This window comes from Artibeus jamaicensis, unplaced genomic scaffold (assembly GCF_021234435.1).
Source record: "Artibeus jamaicensis isolate MK-2021 breed Jamaican fruit bat unplaced genomic scaffold, CSHL_Jam_final contig_464, whole genome shotgun sequence".
NCBI lineage: Eukaryota > Metazoa > Chordata > Mammalia > Chiroptera > Phyllostomidae > Artibeus > Artibeus jamaicensis.
This window is the reverse complement of record NW_026521842.1, coordinates 2,399,970-2,418,139: the sequence shown is the minus strand read 5'-3', so window position 1 is coordinate 2,418,139 and position 18,170 is coordinate 2,399,970. Positions and strand designations below refer to the sequence as shown.

Sequence of the window (18,170 nt, the reverse complement as noted above, 5' to 3'; positions counted from 1 at the left end):
GCACAGTTTTTAAATAAACGTTTGTCCCAGCTTTGATTCTTCCCTTCCCCAAAAGCCCGCTGGGCCTGTGGATGGGAACGGAAGTGTCCTGGTCGGCATCTGGCTACTTGCCACTTTTGCTGTCCAATGGATGGAGGAGAGGATGAGCAAGTTAACAGTCTGAGGACCAGCCAAGAGGCCAGTCAGGGGACATGAGAGCAGAGAGGAAAGCAGCAGACCACACACTGCTGGCTGAAAGGTCTACAGTGGGAGGAGGACAGAGGGGCTGGAGAATGCAACAATGAAGGCCCATCAAGATGAGGGTCCTGTGAGCCTGTGGAAGAGCCCCACCCTGCCCTGCCAGGTCCCTCTCAGTGCTTCAGTTAGCCCTTCGCAGGACAGCCAGCGATGCCCATGGTGAGGGGCAAACAAGGTCCCCCTCCCTCAAGTAACACCCCTCCTCCCAGAGACACCAGGCAATGACCAACAAGAACACATTAGACTTGTGCCCATCCACCTCAAAGGGGCTCACAGAGTGAGAAAAATAAGGGAGGTGTCAAGGCGACAGTGTCCTGGAAACCTTGATGGCTGTGGCGGTCAATGACTGTGGCCATGCACATCTGATCATCACTGCAGGACACTCAGGCTGGAGGGAATAATTGGGGGGGGACGGTGAAGGTGGTCTGTGGAAAGGGTGAACGTGGAGGTTTCAGGCAGCGCCCTTACCCGCCACACCCTCCCCACCTGCGGGTCTGCGCTATGGCGGTTTCCTGGGATGCGCGAGGCCCTGGCAATGCTTCGTCCTGTTTCAGTCTAAGTGGTCCTTAATCATTTGCAGAGTCCACCAGTGCCTGAGCAGGAAGAGCTGTGTGGATGGCAGACCTGCAGGCAGACTGGCCTGTCCCTCGGAGTGGAAATACTGGCCTGTGACCTGGTATCGCAAAGGTAAGAGGCAACTTTCCCTTCTCTTTAGAGGTTGATTTGGTGCCACGTCCTGCTTATTGTCACAGGTTATACTGCGCCCAGGTTAGGACTGAGCTGATGACGATGCCTGTGTTAGCGTGGCACTGAAGCTGGGACATGGTTAGCACAGCACCGATGTCAGTGCCTGGCGAGTTTTGAGTTGACGCTGGTACAGGGCGGTTAGTTTTGTGTTGACATTGGTACATGGTTAGTATTAAGCTGATATTTGTGCACGGTTTGGGTTGGTCATGGACAAGACATGTGACCTAGGCATTCGAGTGTTTCTTGGAATGAACCAAGGGCAGGAAAATCTTCTTCAGCCAGGTCCTCGGCCTTTGATGGAAGTGGCTCAGAGGGCAGTGCTGGCTGCGTCCACACGAGGGCGGAAGGCAGTCCTGGGTGAGCACCGAGTGGTTGGACGAAGGTCAGAAATAGTGCCTCCAGCTGTCCATCTTCACCCTGTGCTCCAGGCTGAAAATGGGGCTCACATCTGAAGCCAGACCTGGACACTGGGTAGCAGCCACCTGGTGCTTTGTTGAGAAATGACCTCGGGCCGTCTCTGGGCCTGGCAGAGAAGCCCCTGGGAGGAGCGCCTCACACGGAGCGTGCTCATGCCGCCTGTGGTGAGCTGGCCCTCGCCCCACCTTTCAATGCTGCTCGGGAAGGAAGGGATCTTCCGGTGCCCACCCTGATGAAGATGCTGGGGGAACGTCTGAAGGCTATGTGTGCAGTGGGAGCGTGCACGTGCGATGCAGAACGTGGCCAGGTCCAAGTAGAGCTTGTCCAGATGTCGACCCGCCAACCCATGACCCTTACCTGTGGGTCTGTGGGCTGTGGCAGAGCACCGGGAGGAAGAAGCTGACCATAAACGTGGGAGGCTGTCCTGCCCACGGCAGCAATCCCTGTTACGAGAACTAGCCGCATCTTCTGTCTCCTAACGGGATGGATGTGGTTGTTGACTACAGCTTAAAACCCACCTCTGGAAAGTAGCTTTCTCTGGGCTTGCTTCTCATACGATTTGCAAGAGGGAGCAGGTGTTCCCAGGGTGCACCCCTTCCCAGGAGCCCTTAAGCTCTGTGAACAGGCACAGAGAATTCAAAGTGTCTTGACATTGAGTTTGTAAGGGACAGCAGGTTAGCTGTGGACGCCAATCAAACTGACCCCCAGGCACACCCAACTTTGCCAGTTTCCTAGATACTTTGATGAGGTTGCTACAGTGGTCTCGTAGCTCCGTGAGCAGACAGCCCACAACTAACCCTAAAAACAGGCTTCAGTAAAAACAAGCCTGAGATTGACCACCAGCAGTCCCAGGGTGGGAGCCCCTTCTAAGGAGAGACAAGGGGTGCTATAGGCAGGTACAAACGGATGGGGGCAGGGCAGCACCACCGTGCCATCCTCCCCTAAGAGGCCCATGTCCTTCCTCACAGAACGCTTTACAGGTTGAGACTCAGGATGCAGCCTGCTTCCCTGTGTGGCAGGATTGACATGCATTTTAGAGCCCAGGATAGCAGCCCTGGTTCTGGCATCTGCCTGCTGTTTTGAGAAGACTCCGTCCCAGGTGGTGGTCAGGGCTTTCTACACCTGCCAGTCTGCTCTAAGTCTCTCCACACATTCCTCTCCCTCCCCTGCCCTTCACACCAAGCTGCAGAAGCCAGTTCTCCCATACCATTCGCTCACATCGGGGCTCACAGGGGCTACTAGCCTGGGCTGCAGATAGCTGTCCTCTTCCTGCCTGCCCTCCTGCTCTCACCCGGCTGGACCTCAGCCAGGGCTTTGTCTTGAGCAGGTGTGGGAGGGAATGTAATGCCGGTGCCGATGAGATGCCACCTCTCAGCTGGGGCTGAAATGAAATGGTGTCTGACATACAGGGGAACTGCTGTGAGCTTGAGAAGCAATGAAAAATGCCACCATGCTCCCAGTGTGGCATGCGGCCCACACTGTAGGGCTCCTTGAAGGAAATGAAAAAGATTCCCATGGAATCTTCTGTACAAGGGAATATTATATAGCAATGAAGGTGAAAGACCTTTGGCTATGGACAGCACCCCAGATGCACCTTAGAATCAGAGTATTCAATGGAATAAAGTGAGTCACAGAATGAAACACCCTGGATGACACCATGTTAATAAATTTCAAAAATGAGCAAGACAAATTACAGGGCTTAGGGACACTCTGTATTTGGTAAGATCATAAAGAAAGCAAGAGATTTCCTATGAAAAAGAAAGAAAAGGATTCCCACGGAATCTTTTCACCCATCCTTGTAATGAGGTATTTGATGCACTCATGTGAATACATGCAAAGCACAAGAGAGCTGTGAGTTCAAAAGCAAAACCCACCTGCGCACCCATTCCCCAGCTGAGACACAGCCTGTCCACTCCATAGCACCTCTTTTTGGAATTGCCTGGGTGCCCCCCTTGCTGTGCCCCCGGGGACAGCCACACTCCTCATGCTTTTATTCTCTTGCTTTCTTTACAATCTAACCAAATGCGAAGTGTCCCTAAGCCCTATAATTTGTCTTGCTCATTTTTGAATTTTATTAACATGATGTCATGCAGGGTGTATTTCATTCCATGACTCTCTTTATTCCATTGAATACTCTGATTCTAAGGTGCATCTGGGGTGCTGTCCATAGCTGAAGGTCTTTTGTCTTCTTTGCTATATAATATTCCCTTGTGCACCACTGTTTACCTCATTCTCCTGTCATAGACGCGAGGGAGCTTCCAGGGTTTAACCATCACCAATGAAGTGGCTGTGAACATCCTGAGCCCCCTGAGGTACAAAGCTTGCTCCAGGTGCAAGCATGCACATGGATGTTGCATGTGGAGGACAGGCATGTGCAGATGCACCAGTGGAGCCAGGCATTTCCAAAGGGGCTGCACCATTGTCCACGCCCACTAGAGGGCAGCCCTGGCTCCAGGCACCGCTGTAACAGTGTTTCCTATTTTCTTCATTAATCAAGTGGTGGCAAATTGTATCTCACTGTTTATTTTGTTTACCATTTTGTCGTAATTGTGAATGCACATCCTTTAGAGTGTCAAACAGCTCTATAAGGCTTGTATGAGAAACACTGTCTCTCCTGGGCCCTCCATCTCTTTGGAACTATTTCCTGTCCTTGAGCGTTTATGCTCGATTCCTGGAGCGCTTCTTCCTGGGGCCTTTGCCTCCTAGTCACAATGAATATTTGTATGTTGGCACCTCGTGATGTTCTGTTTTAGACATTGTGTGTTTGCGCTCCACACTAGACCTCTTGCACCCACTCCCGTTAGCTCAGTAGTGTTGACTTCGTACCAATCACCTGGCCACAATTCATCGTTGAGTTTGCTTGAATGCCGTAATTAATTTCCTTTTCTTTATTGCTTGTTTTGTTATAAGTGTTTTGGGATTTCAGCTGTTTGGTTGCGGTTGGCCGGCTTGCATTTCTGTGTACTCATCACTAGTTCAATCCCAAACTCTCTCCCCTTTGGATAAATCTTCTCCCAATACTTTGAAACACATTAGACCATCTCTGCGTCTCACACCCAGGATGAAAGCTCTTTTGGAGTCTTCTGTTGCTCCACTCTGGACTGCATTTCTCCGTGCCTGGTGCTGGACTGGTGTTCTGGGAATTTCCTTTCCCTATCTTCCTCCGAAATATCTTCCCCTTGCTCTTGTGTTGGATCCCCTGCTTCCACGATCCGTATCTTTCGCCTTCTTTATTTACTCCCTTGTTTTTCCGGAGTGCATCCCCTATAGCTTTCTGAGAAAGTGTTCTAGGGAGGGCACATATGTTGAGAACTTGCATGTCTTCAAATGTGTTTATTCTACTTTGTCGTTCATGCTCCTCTGTGGCAGTGCCTTTTTCGATTCATCATTTCGATTCATTCACCTTTATTCATCCTATTTCTCTTGCTTTGAATATTATCTCCTCCCCTTCTACTCACTCAAATCTTTATCAGTCTTTAAGGCTAAATTCAACTGCTACCTCCTTCAGGAAGCCTTCCTGACTTCTTCAGTCATGAGTGTTGGCTTCTTCCTTCTAAGCCTTATGATACTTAATCTTATCTGCAATACCCTTTTGGCATTTATACTCATTGTAGTTGTTCATTAATTCATCATGCTTTTCTTGAGCACCTATTAGAGTGTGTGTGGAGGGACTTCACAATGGATCAAAAACAAGCCCTGCCATCAAGAAGGATCCTAGCATATTGGAGCTAGAAGGGACACCCGATAACATCCCACGAAATCCCCTGTCATGTAGCTGGAGAGACCGAGGCCCAGAGAATCATGGGACTTCCTTGCCCAGCAAAGACACAACCCAGGTTTCTTGATTTCCAGACTCTGTGCTTCCTATGATAACAACTATGAACAAAGAAAACTTAATATAAAGAGGTGACAAATGCTATAAAAAAACCCACCCCCAGTCCATGGGGGTGGAGGTGAGTATACAAATGAAGAAACTGACACTGACAGAAACACGGTGGCTTGGGAGGGGCGGGACTGGCGTCTCACTCCAGGCAGTGGGACTCCAAAGAGAGGCTCATGCCAGCAGGTGTGGGGCAAGCCCTCTTGTGGTCCGTGCACCTCACAATCCTCACAACAGCCGTCAGAAATGCACAGACCAGCAGGCTTCCTATTAGCACTTATAGAACAAGTATGCATCCTTCCCAAACACGTGGCTGTTGCATGTTTTATATGGAGGGAAGCAATCCCTGCAACATTGCCTCACCAGGAAATAGCTTTCTCTGGCCAAGAAACTTCATGCCATTGCTCCGGGAGATGGACGCTGGGAAGTGTCCGGAGCCTGTAGCTCTGTCGGAACACTAGGAGACAGACGCTGTCTGGGCACTGCTTGGAGCACACACAGCAGCCACGGACACTGCAGATGGGCTGTCTAAGGGGTGGCTCCAGCCCAGAGATACGAGGCACTTACCGCAGACGGGAGCCGTCTCCGCGGGCTTATTCACACCAGCAGGAACTAATATGTGCTCTGAGCCCCGGCCCAGGCACCAGCCGGGCAGCGCATTTCCTCTGCAGCTGATGGATTTCCAGATGAAAGGCCAAATTTCCTGTGCCCTTGATCTCAAAGTTGTCTCTTGGATACTTCTCACTTCCTCTTGAACTGTGCCCATAAAGGGGAGAGACAAAGATACATTTTTTGCACAAAAGGGGCGGATGTTGAAAGTTCTTTGAACAGCCGCTTCCAAGCACGGTGGGTGCGTGAGGCCCCTTCCCCCACAGGCAGCTCCCTCCGCAGAGTGGGAGATGGGACGCGTCAGGGCCACCTTCAGTTTCACACAACGAGCTAGCGGGAATCGGTTCAAAGAGCCCCAACCAGCATCACATCTGAGGTGCGGAGTCATTTTCTTCCTAAGGGGTTCCTAAGAATTCTAGGGCTCCATCCTGGTGTATACAATTTTACATTAGTAAATGTTAAGAATTTGAACAACCTTAACTCTGAGCATTGCACGTGGAGTAGCGCCGTTGATGTTGGTTGGTTCCGATCGAGCCACCCCCCTCCCACCTCCAAACTAGTCCCCCGCGTCTGGCCTCCTTCAGCTTTGCCGTCATCGCCCGGTTTTCATGCTGGGGTGTTGCCCGCCGAGTGAATCAATGAATAAATGAATGAGGGGATGAAGGAAGTAGGAGCTAGTCGACGCCCGATTACTCAGACCCTGATCAAAAACAACCTGGTGGACATGGGCCAACCCTGTTTTCAGGACACATTTTCCCTGGGGACCCCCACCCTGTGCCTGCTGCTCCTGGCGCGGCTGCAGAATCGTGGCTCCCCTGTGCACGGGACTGCCCCCGTCTGACTCCCATGACCGTGCTTCCCACAGAGAAGGCGCCTACAGCATGCTTGCTGAGCCACCGTGTGGGTCCCAGGTGCTTCATCAGCCGGAGCCTCCGTTTCTCTCTCAGAGAGACGCCCAGGCTGAGCGAGCCAAGCTGCGTGATTAGGGTTGCGGTCTGAAAGCAGCGATCTGTGACACCGCAGCTGACCACACGCACACACCAGGCAGGTGCGAGGGGCGGGGGCAGGTGCTGCTGGCAGGGTAGTCCCGCCCACTGCTGTGTTTTGTGACTGTGGGAGGGCTGAGGTCTAGGAGAGTCATTTCTCGAGGAGGATCTAGGGAAGACGCCGTGTAAATGGCCATGCTCCCTGCACACGTGAGACCTGGCAGCCAGCGTGATGCGCCCTCGGTGTGCACAGCGCAGTTGGCAGGAGCGAGTCCCGCCAGCTGTCTTCAGTCGGCCTGGGAAGTCTGGAGGCAGCTGATGCAGGCAGCGCCCGCAGGCCCCTCTGCTCACAGCAAGCCTCTGACTGCTGGGCGCCGTTCCTGGTGGGGCTCCTGGTGTGAGAAGCCTCACCTCCCTCGGGCTCTTCAGAGGATATTGCCTCTGAAGGTGGGAAGGGGCCCCGCCTGGCCTTCTCTGCAGATCCTTCCTGCAGGCAACTTTCCTTCCAGAGCCACGCTCGCAGACCCCACGTGTCGTAAGAGACCCAAGGTCACAGAGTGGGGCCTCCGATAACTAGTCCCAGACCGCAGGTGGCAGGCCACCAGGCTCCACAGGGGCGTCCCTGTCCTCCGAGGGCCCAGGCTCCTGCCACGTGGGGGTGGGACGGGGAAGGGTGGAAGACCCCACCTACCCCCGGGCAGAGTGGTGGCTCTGGTGCGGCTCCTCAGCGGGGTCCTTTGGTGCCAGGTGGGTCAGAAGTGAAAACAAGGGCCGTGGAAACAAGTGCCGTGTTCAACTAGCGCGTCTCCCAAACTTCAGAGGAACCGTTTTTCTGTTAGAGAGCTGGAGCGGACGCGCAGCCAACAGACCTCTGTCTCCCCGCCGGCGACCGTGGCCCCGCATCCCGTCTCCTGGTGCAGGGGTTGCACTGGGCACAAGTCTGCGACCTGCATCAGTCTTCCCCAGAGGTCCGGAGGCCAGGGGCAGGGGTGGGGTGGGCGACCGGACAGAGATGAGACGGCAGCCCGCAGCGGGTAGGCAGGTCCCCTGACCACGTTAATAGCCCACACACTAAAGGCGTGTTTTCCAGGTCCCACTGAGACGTGTTTCAGTGCCATACAGGGGTGGTCCCACCTGTGTGACAGGCCTGCTGTTCCCACAGCAACTTTCCCCTGCTTCTTCCCTCTTTTTTCTTTTGCCTTCTGTCAGAACACTTACCTGTGGGGCACCTGTGTCTGCCTCCCGAGCGGCTGGAGGTCACGGGCCTGCCCAGGTCCCCTCTGCATCTCGTGTGGCACGCAGCAAGCAGCAAGGTGGCAGGAAAAATTGTTGAAGTGAGTTGCCACCTCCCACGCCTGGCATCCTGTTTACACTTCTCCGTGGAGATGCGACCCCCCCGCCATTAGACAGGGACCGAGGGCTGAGAAGGAAGCTCTGGCTCCGAGTTGAGGGGAAGGAAGGGGAGGAGGGAGAAAGCAGGTTAGGATGGGGACCTCCAGGACAAAGGTCTTGCACCCTGGGCATCAAATCCTCCTCTTTTCAGATTTATAAATGACCCAAATACTTTAAAATAACAGTTGCAAATATGACTCTCTCATCTCCTTGAACATCCCCACTTGTGCCGCAGCCCACAGGGTGGCGGCGAGGGGGACCCAGGTCCCAAGTACTCGAGTTCTTTCCTCTAATCCTGTCACCACTTCCATCAAGACTTTAGACAAGGGGCCTCAGGGCCTGTGGCTGTCCCTTGTGGTGGGCAGCAGCTGCCCTCTGAGGTGTATGGTCCAGAGCACCCCAGACAGAGTATCTTTTGGGGGGCTCCTCCCTCCTCTCAGTGCCGCCACACGGAGATGCCTTTGTGGAGATGGGCAGGACCCAGCACGCAGAGCCGGGTTCCACTGCGTCCGGCCACCGAGTTCCAAGAGAAACCTCTTGGCGTCGCCCACACTGGAAGTTGTATTTGGAGACAGGCTGACAGGCAGCAACCACAGGTCAAGGCAGCCCATAGAAGGCAGAACCCGGGAATGCCTTTTGCTGTTTTCAACGTCTCGTGTTAGGAAAATGTAAAAGCACACGGCGTGGAAGTATTTATGCCTGTGTATTGGCTCTGCGTCCCCGAGGGAGGCAGCCCCCAAGAGGTCACGGGGCTCCTCTGTCCTCTCTATATTTGGACCCTCCCCTATCCCAGCCCCCTGAGAGCTTCTCGACTGTGGGAATTCCTCCTGAGGTGGAACTCACAACTATGCAGGCAGGAGGACATTCTGTCTTTAAGTAGACAGATCTTCTAGAAATTCCTTCTATCTTTGAAGCCAAATCCCATATCCATGCAGGGTCCTGCAAGTTCCCCTCAAAGCCCCCTCTTCTGCATCACAGCAGCCCTTGCAATGTTGACCTTTGACCATGCACTTTCTCTAGATGTGTGTCTGAGGGATGCACACAACCAGCAGATGTCTGCTGAGTGGGGAGAAGCCAGGCCAACCTCCCAGAGTCCCTGACCTATAGGGTAGCGGGTGGATGGTGCTCGAGTGGAGATGAGAAGAGCCCTGCGAGCCAGGGGCTGGGTGTCACGGGAGCTCTGAGGAAGGGGGTGGGCACGAGGGGTCCAGATGCACTAGAGGTAGAGGGTGGGGCGGTTCCAGGCTCTAGCAGAGATTGCTCTGGAAGTAGGAGCGAGAGGACAGGGACAAATCACGTAGATTCCGTGAAGGTGCATCACGTCTTTGATGGTCCAGTGGGGGCTCATGTTGAGGCTGCAGCTTTCTGAGGCTACTGGCAGAGCCCAGTGAAAATTCGCAGTGAGGTTTAGATGGTGGGAGTCTGAGTAGAGGCTCCCAGAGGCCGAGCAGACAGCCCTCTGTCTCTGGGTGGTGGGAGTGGGTTAGGTATTGCAGGGCCCTACCCAGCTGGGCACCGATCCCTCCAGATGTGCTGGGTGGTCTTTGGGACTTTGGGTGGGCTGTGCTCAAGCCATGAAAGGCCCTGCCAGCTCTCCTGGTCCTTCCACTGGATGAGATGGAGGGACAGGGTGGTGGCCCCAGGTCTGTCCCTCTGCGGGGCACTTGTGCCAGCGAGAGATGCCCAGCTGTGGGTTGTGTAGACTTCTCCACTAGGGGCCTGCGCACCCTGCCTGGAGCTTCCCTCTCTTGGCCATGAGCCAGCACTGCCCAGGGTGGGTGGCAGTGTCATGGCGTGTTTCTTGGAGCAGGATCAGATCTTTAAGTGGCAGGTTTACGTGGTCCCTTGCCAGAATTCTCGCAGTGCAGCCTGCTGCAATGGTGGAGACAGCAGGGCAGGGCCAGGGCCGTTGCTGGGGGAAGGAACCGGGTGGGTTCTGGATGCCTCGGAGCCCAGCAAGGAAGACCAAGCTCCAGGTGGTCTGGCTTACATAACTTGACCTTGGTCGACTGACCCAGGAAAAAGAAACTGGAATTCCTCTGCTCTCCGTCACTGGCCCACAGTCACTTTGATTTAAATAAGGGTGATTCTCCTTTAGGAGCCGATGGGTGTCCTGGAAGCCCTTCCACTGCTATGCAGAAATGCACGTGGCTTTGGTGGTGGTAGAAGGTGTTCATGGATGGACACTGGATTTATAGCCAGGAGACCCAAGTTCAGAGCCAGGCTCCACCCCCAGGAGCCAGTCACCTTGACTGACCATCTTACCATCTTCAGTTGAGGTCGTTAGAGATGACGCTTTATCTTCTTTTGTAGAGTTGGAACCCACACAGAGCTTGAGGCACGCACCCCTCAGTGAGTTCTTAGAGCACTTGTTGGCTCTCAGATGACCCCCCCGGGTGTTCTACCCAGGCTAGAGGGGCTGCCACCCAACAGTAGGGTGCTGTTTTCTCACAGGCTGCACTGCTACATGCATAGGGAGCTTGGGTGGGGCCACAGTTGGATCTAACACTTGCAGGGCAGACTCAAGTCTCTTGAAATAATTAACAGGTAAATTTGCAAGAGTCTGCATCTGGAAAAATCCCAGGCTCATGGGGCCTCCCCTGTGACCCCTTAGAGGACTCATTCTGAATATAGCCCTTGGGACCAGGCCTCCTGCGCGAGAAGCTGGGCGACGGCTGAGAGGGGGCAGCCTCACTTGTTTCAGGGATAACCTGTTCCATGAGAACTTCCCTTTGCACGCAGGGGACACGCCCCATGCAGCTCCTTCAGGGAGCCTTTAGGCCAGCGGGGCACAGATCGTCCTTTGTAACTGGGCCTGTGTGGGGCATGTGGACAGTTAATCTAGCTGTGAATTCCCAGGAGCCACCAGAGTAGCCAGCTGTGGTGTCGGCTGAGTCAGCCTGGGACCCCTCCTGGTATCCACAGGGCGAGCCCGGCTTTGTCTCTGCCCGTCTGTCACCTCTATGCCTCCCGAGCCCCCTCCAGGTCCCACTTAAGGCTCAACACCCCAGACGGTGGGAGAGTGGGAGTTACTGTTGGGGAGAATGGGGGTCTCTGACCATGGTTGCTGCTTCCTAGTTCACCAGCGCCTCCCAGGCACTCATCATCAAACAACACTTGTGACATGGGTGTCATTGTGCCCACTTTGAAGACAAGGACTCTGAGGCCCAGAGAAGCCCACATCTGCGCCTCAGCAGGGCCAACCCCTGCTCAAGCGCTGGCCTTTCCAGGCAGACCCCATGCAGAGCTCTGTCCCTCAAGGTCTCAGCTGGAGGAGGGGCATCGAGATATCCTGACTAGTGGCAGACCCAAGGCGTAACCAACACCAGGAAGAGGGGGTTGTCTGTCTGGCTGTCTGCTGCCTGACCCGCCGTCCTTGCTGCTGGCCCAGGGCCCCAGGCTCTTATGAAACAAATACATATGAGCCCAGATGATATTAATGGTAAAAATATTTCATCTCTGAGTCTGGCTGACAGTCTCTCAAGATAAAGTTCATTCCTTTCTTTTGTTTTTAAGAGCAAATATATTAAATGTGGTGCTTTATACGTCTTAAAAATCTATTTCAGTGCTTGATTCCCTTGGCCAAGGATGTGCAGCCCACCAGGCCTGATCCCCAGCCCTTGGTCTCTCAGTTCCCTTCCATTAAAAGCAAAGTACATTTCCACCACCTCCTTCTGCTCACAGCTGTGTGTGCTCACCGGGGTCCATGGCTAGGGAGGCGCTTCACCCTCCTTCTGGCGGAGGAGACGCTGGGTCAGGCTATGCTCGCAGAAGGCGCCCAGAGCTGCTTGCCGGTGAGAGCAGATGGACGTGAGGGTGTTAGGAGGTGGACCTGCATCTTCTCCCTGGCTCGGGCCTTCTGTCTGGACTCCGAGGCCCTGGCTGCTCCTTCTTATGCTCCCCATCTGCCCACTTTCCAAAGCCCCCAGGTCTCTGCCCTCCCTGTTTTCTTGTCCACTTCCCAGTTCAACTCTGGGCTATAGAGGCTAGTAGGTGGTAGTGGGAGGCTGTACCACAGCACCTGCTTCCCCGGGCTGCTGCGGGGCTGCCATGAAGGGGTCACTTACCTGCTGGTAAGTGAAAACCACAGAAAATCAAATGGGTGGGAAGGGTTTGGTACTCAACAGCGCCAGCCACCTCCGGCCCCTGTGCACCCCACTTGCCAGCACTGGCAGCCTCAATGCCGTTGGTCCTTCAGGGGGCAGGTCCAGGAGGTTCAAACTTAAACCTATAAGTCAAGAGGTGAGTTTCTCTATTCCTTGACCTCTACCTGTCAGGCCAAAACATCAATCCCCCCGTCGCTCTGGCCCAATAATCGAGTGTGGAATTGTGCCAAGGATTCTGTGGTCACAGGCTGTCAGAGTAGTCCAGAGGCCCTCTCTAAATACGGCATCTACTAGCCATGTGCAGCTACTTACATTTAAGTAAATTATCATTACAGGAAGTTAAAAATTCACGTCCTCAGCAATACTAGCCACCTTCGAGAGCATCACTGCCTGCGTTCTCCTGGGCAGTGCAGCTGCTCTGTGCCTCTGGGAGTGCTGTCTAAACCTGTGGGGCCCTTCCCGACCCCAAACTTCGGCCTGTGGTCCTGTGCTCAGCTTCCCGAGCCCACCGCCGGCCCAAAGCTGCTCTGCTTGTCGGGCCTCACACAGAACCGTGCTGCTGAGTGTTCCACTTGTGCTGGTTTGAGGCACCTCAGAACCACAGAGGTAGAAAGGACCTCCAAAGGACATCGGGCTCGGCTCCATCTTCCCACATGACGTGGTCCAGAAGGATCCACAGCCCCAGTTTGCCTTATGTTGTTTTCTCTCCTACTCGTTCTTCTGCCTTCCATTAAGAGCTTAGACTCTCCTATCAAATCTCCAGGCTCCCTCTGAAGAATGGAACAGGAACAGTCTCATCTCAGGAGGCATGTGCAGCACACACCACAGGCCACCACCTGGTGTCGTTTGCTCTTGTCAAAAGTTGCTGGTGATGTCCGAGAGCGGCCGCTGTTTACCTGGAGACCTGCCTTTGCAAGGAGCTGCTGGCCAGTGGGGCCACTGTCCAGAGGTGACGAAGGAGCTCCAGTTCTGGAGCCGTTACGCAGGCTGGAGTGAGCCCGTGGGGACTTGTTCTGGGAAGAGCCTTCACAGGCTTTTGCGAGCAGGTGGGGAGCCTCGGCACCACTCTTTCAGAAATGGTCCCAAGGGTGTGAGAGTGGCTGGGAAGGGGTGAGACACCTCCGTCCCGTTTGCCTAGAGGTGGCCTATGTGTGCCCCGAGAGCCCAGCGCCGTGGACCCGGTCCCACCTGGCAAACAGCAACGGTGGAGCCCACACACATCCCGCACCACTGCGCATGTGTTGGTCCAGCAGCCTGGAACTGTCTGAAAATAGGAAATTGAGACGAGACAGGGCAGAGGAACCAGCAGGCCTGGCCTCCATCCAAAATTCCCTTTCCAAACAGGCAAGGAGGGTGCCTGACTTACAGCAACTGAGTCACCCCTCACCCTGGTGATGGGCAGAGCCTGCGTGTCCCCCTGTTCACCAGACTCACTTAGGAACTTGTGCATCCGATGGAGCGCAGCTGCTCTGGTCTCCATGGTGTACTCATCCTCAGGAGTTCGAAGCCAAGGAGCATAAAAAGGCAAGCACCAGCCCAGTGCATTCTTTCCCATCTTATTAGCATTTTATTCCTCCCAAAGAGCAGCTGCTCCTGGATGTTGCAAAAGCAGTTTATGGCTTTGGGCTGATTCTTTGAGGAATTTGCTTTGTCTCATCTGGCTGAGGAGGAAACTGCGCTATGTGTTATCGATGAAGGGAGGCCCCCAGGGCCACTCGTGTCCTGAGACCAGCGGACTTGTTTCTCTCGAAAGGGTCTGGGTGCTGGTGCTGGCTCCCTCAGCTGAGGTCCTGAATTCTGGCCTCTCCAAGCCAAACCTGTGTTCCATCTGGGAGTCCCCCCCACCTTCTCCCCAGCCCAGCTTCTGGGTTGTTCAGGGGCTTCCTGGACCCCAGGACAGCAAGGACCAGGATGGAAACAGGTCGGTCTCTGGCACCCACGCTGGGTGAACTGTGAGTGGTGAATGTCAGCAGGTGTGATGATGCCCCAGTGGAAAACCTCAGTACCCCTCTGGAGCCTCTGACATCCATGCCTGGTGTGGGGCAGGTCAAGGTAAAGGGGTTTCTGCCTGTCCAGGAAATGCGAGTGCACACATATGCACACATTCACACAGGTGCGCTCACACCCATCCACATACATGAATGTGAGCGTTATGCACCTCAGTTTCAACTTCCGTGTGGGAAGACCCGGAGATGCTGGCGTAGACGCTCCTGTCAGACCTGCTGTGGGCTTGGAACACAAGAGGCACCCAGTGCACAGACACTGACTGGTACCAGGCGCTGACAGCAGGCCGGGCACGGTGCTGAGTGTGGCTCCTCAGTGCTGTGCGTGTGTTTCTTGAGCATCTGCAAGCTCTGTCTCTCTTCATTCCAGAGAGAGATTTCCAGGGAGCCCGGCTTGGTTCCAGCTTCATTCTGTCCTGCTGCACACAGACCGTAGAGAGAAGTGAGATTTTGTTCAAACAGCTTTATTTAGATATAATTCACATGCAATAAATTCGTTCTTTTACATGTATGGTTCATCCAATAGGTTTTGTACTCATGGAGTTGTACAACCACCACCACTGTCTAATCCCAGAACATTTTCATCACCCCTGAAAGAAGTCCGAACCCTTCACCCATTACACCCCCTTCCTCCCCTCCACACCCACCGAGCACCTGGCAACCTCTTATGTATTTTCTTGTTTTCGTAGGTTTAACAATTCACATACATAGAACCATATGATATGTGACTCTTTGTGACTGGCTTCTTTCAGTTAGCAAGTGATTTCAAGGTTCTTTCGTGTTGTAGCCTGTGTTGGTGCTGCGTCTAAACTGAATAACACTCCAATGTATGGATGCACTCCAGAGTGTTTGTCTATTCAGCCATTGATAGATATCTGAGCTGTTTCCACTTCATGGCTTATGAATAATGCGACCGTAAACATTCATGTCCAAGTTGTTGAGTACACACAGATCTTCGCTTTTCTTGGGTAGATACATAGCAGTGGAATTACTGGATCGTATGATAACTCTGTGTTTAACATTTTGAGGAACTGCCAGACTGTTTTCCAAGGGGGCTGCATCATTTTACATCCCCACTGGCAATAGGAAGCCTCCGGATTTTCTGTATTCTGACCAACATTGGTCATTTTCTGTTATTTTGATTATGGCCTTCTTGGTGAGTGGGAGGGGGTATCACTCACTGCGGCTTTGATTTACATTTTTCTGTTAGCTAATGATGTTGAGCATCTTTCCTTGTGCTTATTGGCCATTTGCATATCTTCTTTGGAAAAATGTCTATTCAGATCTTTTGCCCGATACATTTTTTTAAGATTTTATTTATTTACTTTTTAGACAGAGGGGAAGAGGGACAGAAAGAGGGAAAGAAACATGTATGTGCAAGAAACACATGGCCCAGTTGCCTCTCACATGCCCCCACATGGGGACCTAGCCTGCAACCCAGGCATGTGCCATGATCAGGAATTGAACTGGCAACCTTTAGGTTTGCAGGATGACACTCAATCCACTGAGCCACACCAGCCGGGGACCCTTTGCCCCTCATTTAATTGGATATTTTGCCTCCTTCTTATTGAGTTACAAGAGCTTTTTAAATGTATATTCTAGATTCAAATCCCTTATCAGATATATGATTTGCAAAAATTTCCCCCCATTTTATGGGTTACCTATTCATTTTATTGGTAATGTTATTTGCAACATAGAAGTTTTAACTTTGATGATGTCCTGCTTATTTTTTTTTCTTTTATTGTTTGTGCTTTTGGTGTGACAGCTAAGAAATCATTGTCTAACTCCCGATCACAAAGATTTATTCCTGTTTTATTCTGAGAGACTTATGGCTTTGGTTCTGACGTTTAGGTTGTGGACCCTCTGTGAGTGGTTCTGTGTGCGGCGTGAGGCCGGGACCCCACAGCGTGCCTCTGCGCGTGGGTGTCGGGGGTCCCGGCACTGCTCATCCCAGGTTGGTTTTCCCGTCGGGTTGCTTGGCTCCCTCATCAAAAATCAATTGACTATAAATGTGAGGGTTTATTTCTGGCCTCTCAATTCTATTTTATTCTATTAATTCCATGTATGTATTCTTACTCTAATACCACATACTCTTGATTACTTCAGCTTTTTAATAAGTTTTGAAATCAGGACATGCGAGTCAACTTTGTTCTTTTTCAAGACTGTTTTGGCTAGTCTGGGTCCCTTGCATTTCCATACGAATTTTAGGGTTAACTTGACTATTCTGGGAGGAAAAACAGCTGGGATTATACTGGGGACTGCACTAGATCGGGAATGGGGCTTTAAAACCACGATTCTTTGGGTGATTTGGGGGCAGTCTGGAGGACCTTTCCCCAGTAAAGAGTTAATATTAAAGGGTCTATTCTTACCATCTCCCCAAATACTCCTAATTTAATCCTCACAACCCTATCGGGTGTGGGCTGCTGCTCCATCTCAAAGCAGGGAAAACTAAGACACCAGGAGGTCAAGTCAGGCGCCCACGGCCCACAGGTACAAGGAGAAGGGAGATCACTGGGGACGGTTTGATGCCCATAGCCACAGACTCCGAAATCAGTGGCCATTGCCATTCTCACTGCCTTGGCCACCTGTGAGCCTGATACCTGGAAAGATTCTGCACTGTGGTTCTTACCCCTCTACTAGTGGGGACAGGAGATTTCATTTGTTCTTTGTAGATCCCGCTCACCCCAGCTGCTCATTTTTATCACAACTGTGACCAAGAGAGTGACCAAGTAACTTTACAGATGAGGAAGTCAGGCCCAGGAGGCTCTCAGAAGTCTGCAGCCTTGCCCACGTGGGATGGTCTCCACGGCTGTGAGCTTCCACTCTGTGGAAGGGGCAGGAGGAGGGCGAGAGAAGACCCTTTCCCAGGAGCTCAGCCCTGAGGAGCCCAAGGATCCAAAAGATGCCTTTTCTACCTCTCGCCCAGGAGTGGGATGCCACACCAAGAGGAGAGGCTGGCCCTGACAGGGGCCTGGGAGGAGGAGGACTGGAGGGCGTCAGGCAGAGGACCACTGAACAGCCAGTTCTCCTGCCCCTCTGCCTCCTCCTGAGCCACTGAGGGAACAGGCGAGGGTCTGCTGGGAGCAAGAGGGGCTCCACATGCAGCCTCCACTGTCCTAGGCCACCTGCTTTGGACATTGCCAAAGAAACCACCAAGTGCGCACAGAACTGAACTGAGCAAGGCGACGCCGCTGGGAAGGCTGCCTCCATCGGCCAGGCACCTGCAGCTCCACACCACTGGTTACTTGTAGCACGTGTGTGGTCCCAGGTGCGAGAGAAGGCCTGTGTGCCACAAGGCACAGCCCAGGGAGGCCGAGCCCAGCTCTGCATGGCTCCCAGCCACCAGGCCACTCTCCCTAATCCAGGCCAGAGCAGTGGGCAGGAATGGCAGAGAGGACCACTCGCCGTGGCCTCCCAAACTGAAATGCAGACAGTGGGCTCCATTTTGCCAGAATCTCCAGAGAAGTTGGACTACTTTATTTCTTTACCTCCCTGTCGTCTGAATAGAGCAGGCAAGGGTGAGCCCAAGAAGCTGCAGGAATCTTTACACCGTGAAGGACTGTGATGGCAGCCACCAGCCCCAGTCATGCTAGCATTGTGACCACTGTATGGAAGACCCATGGGACAGGGTGAAGTGCCACTCTCGTGAGGCCAGGACAGCGGCTCTGCCGGGCTCTCCTTGGTATGGATCTTCCATTCTCTGCCCCCATCTTTCCTCATCCAGGAAACCAGGCAGAATGCTCCTTTGGGTTTGTCGTGTATGAGGGTGATGTGAGTGGACAACCCCAGCAAC

At 53.2% G+C, this 18,170-nt stretch overlaps 1 protein-coding gene across 1 annotated transcript in view; it reads left to right on the top strand.

The window, feature by feature from the left end:
• The first annotated feature begins 837 nt into the window (after nt 1–837).
• Nucleotides 838–18,170, top strand: part of ZNF469 (zinc finger protein 469) — a 139,774-nt gene continuing 122,441 nt past the window's right edge. Inside the window, exon 1 of the mRNA XM_037142348.2 lies at nt 838–924. The gene's annotated coding sequence lies outside the window, so the exon portion shown is untranslated. The remainder of the gene's footprint in view (nt 925–18,170) is intronic.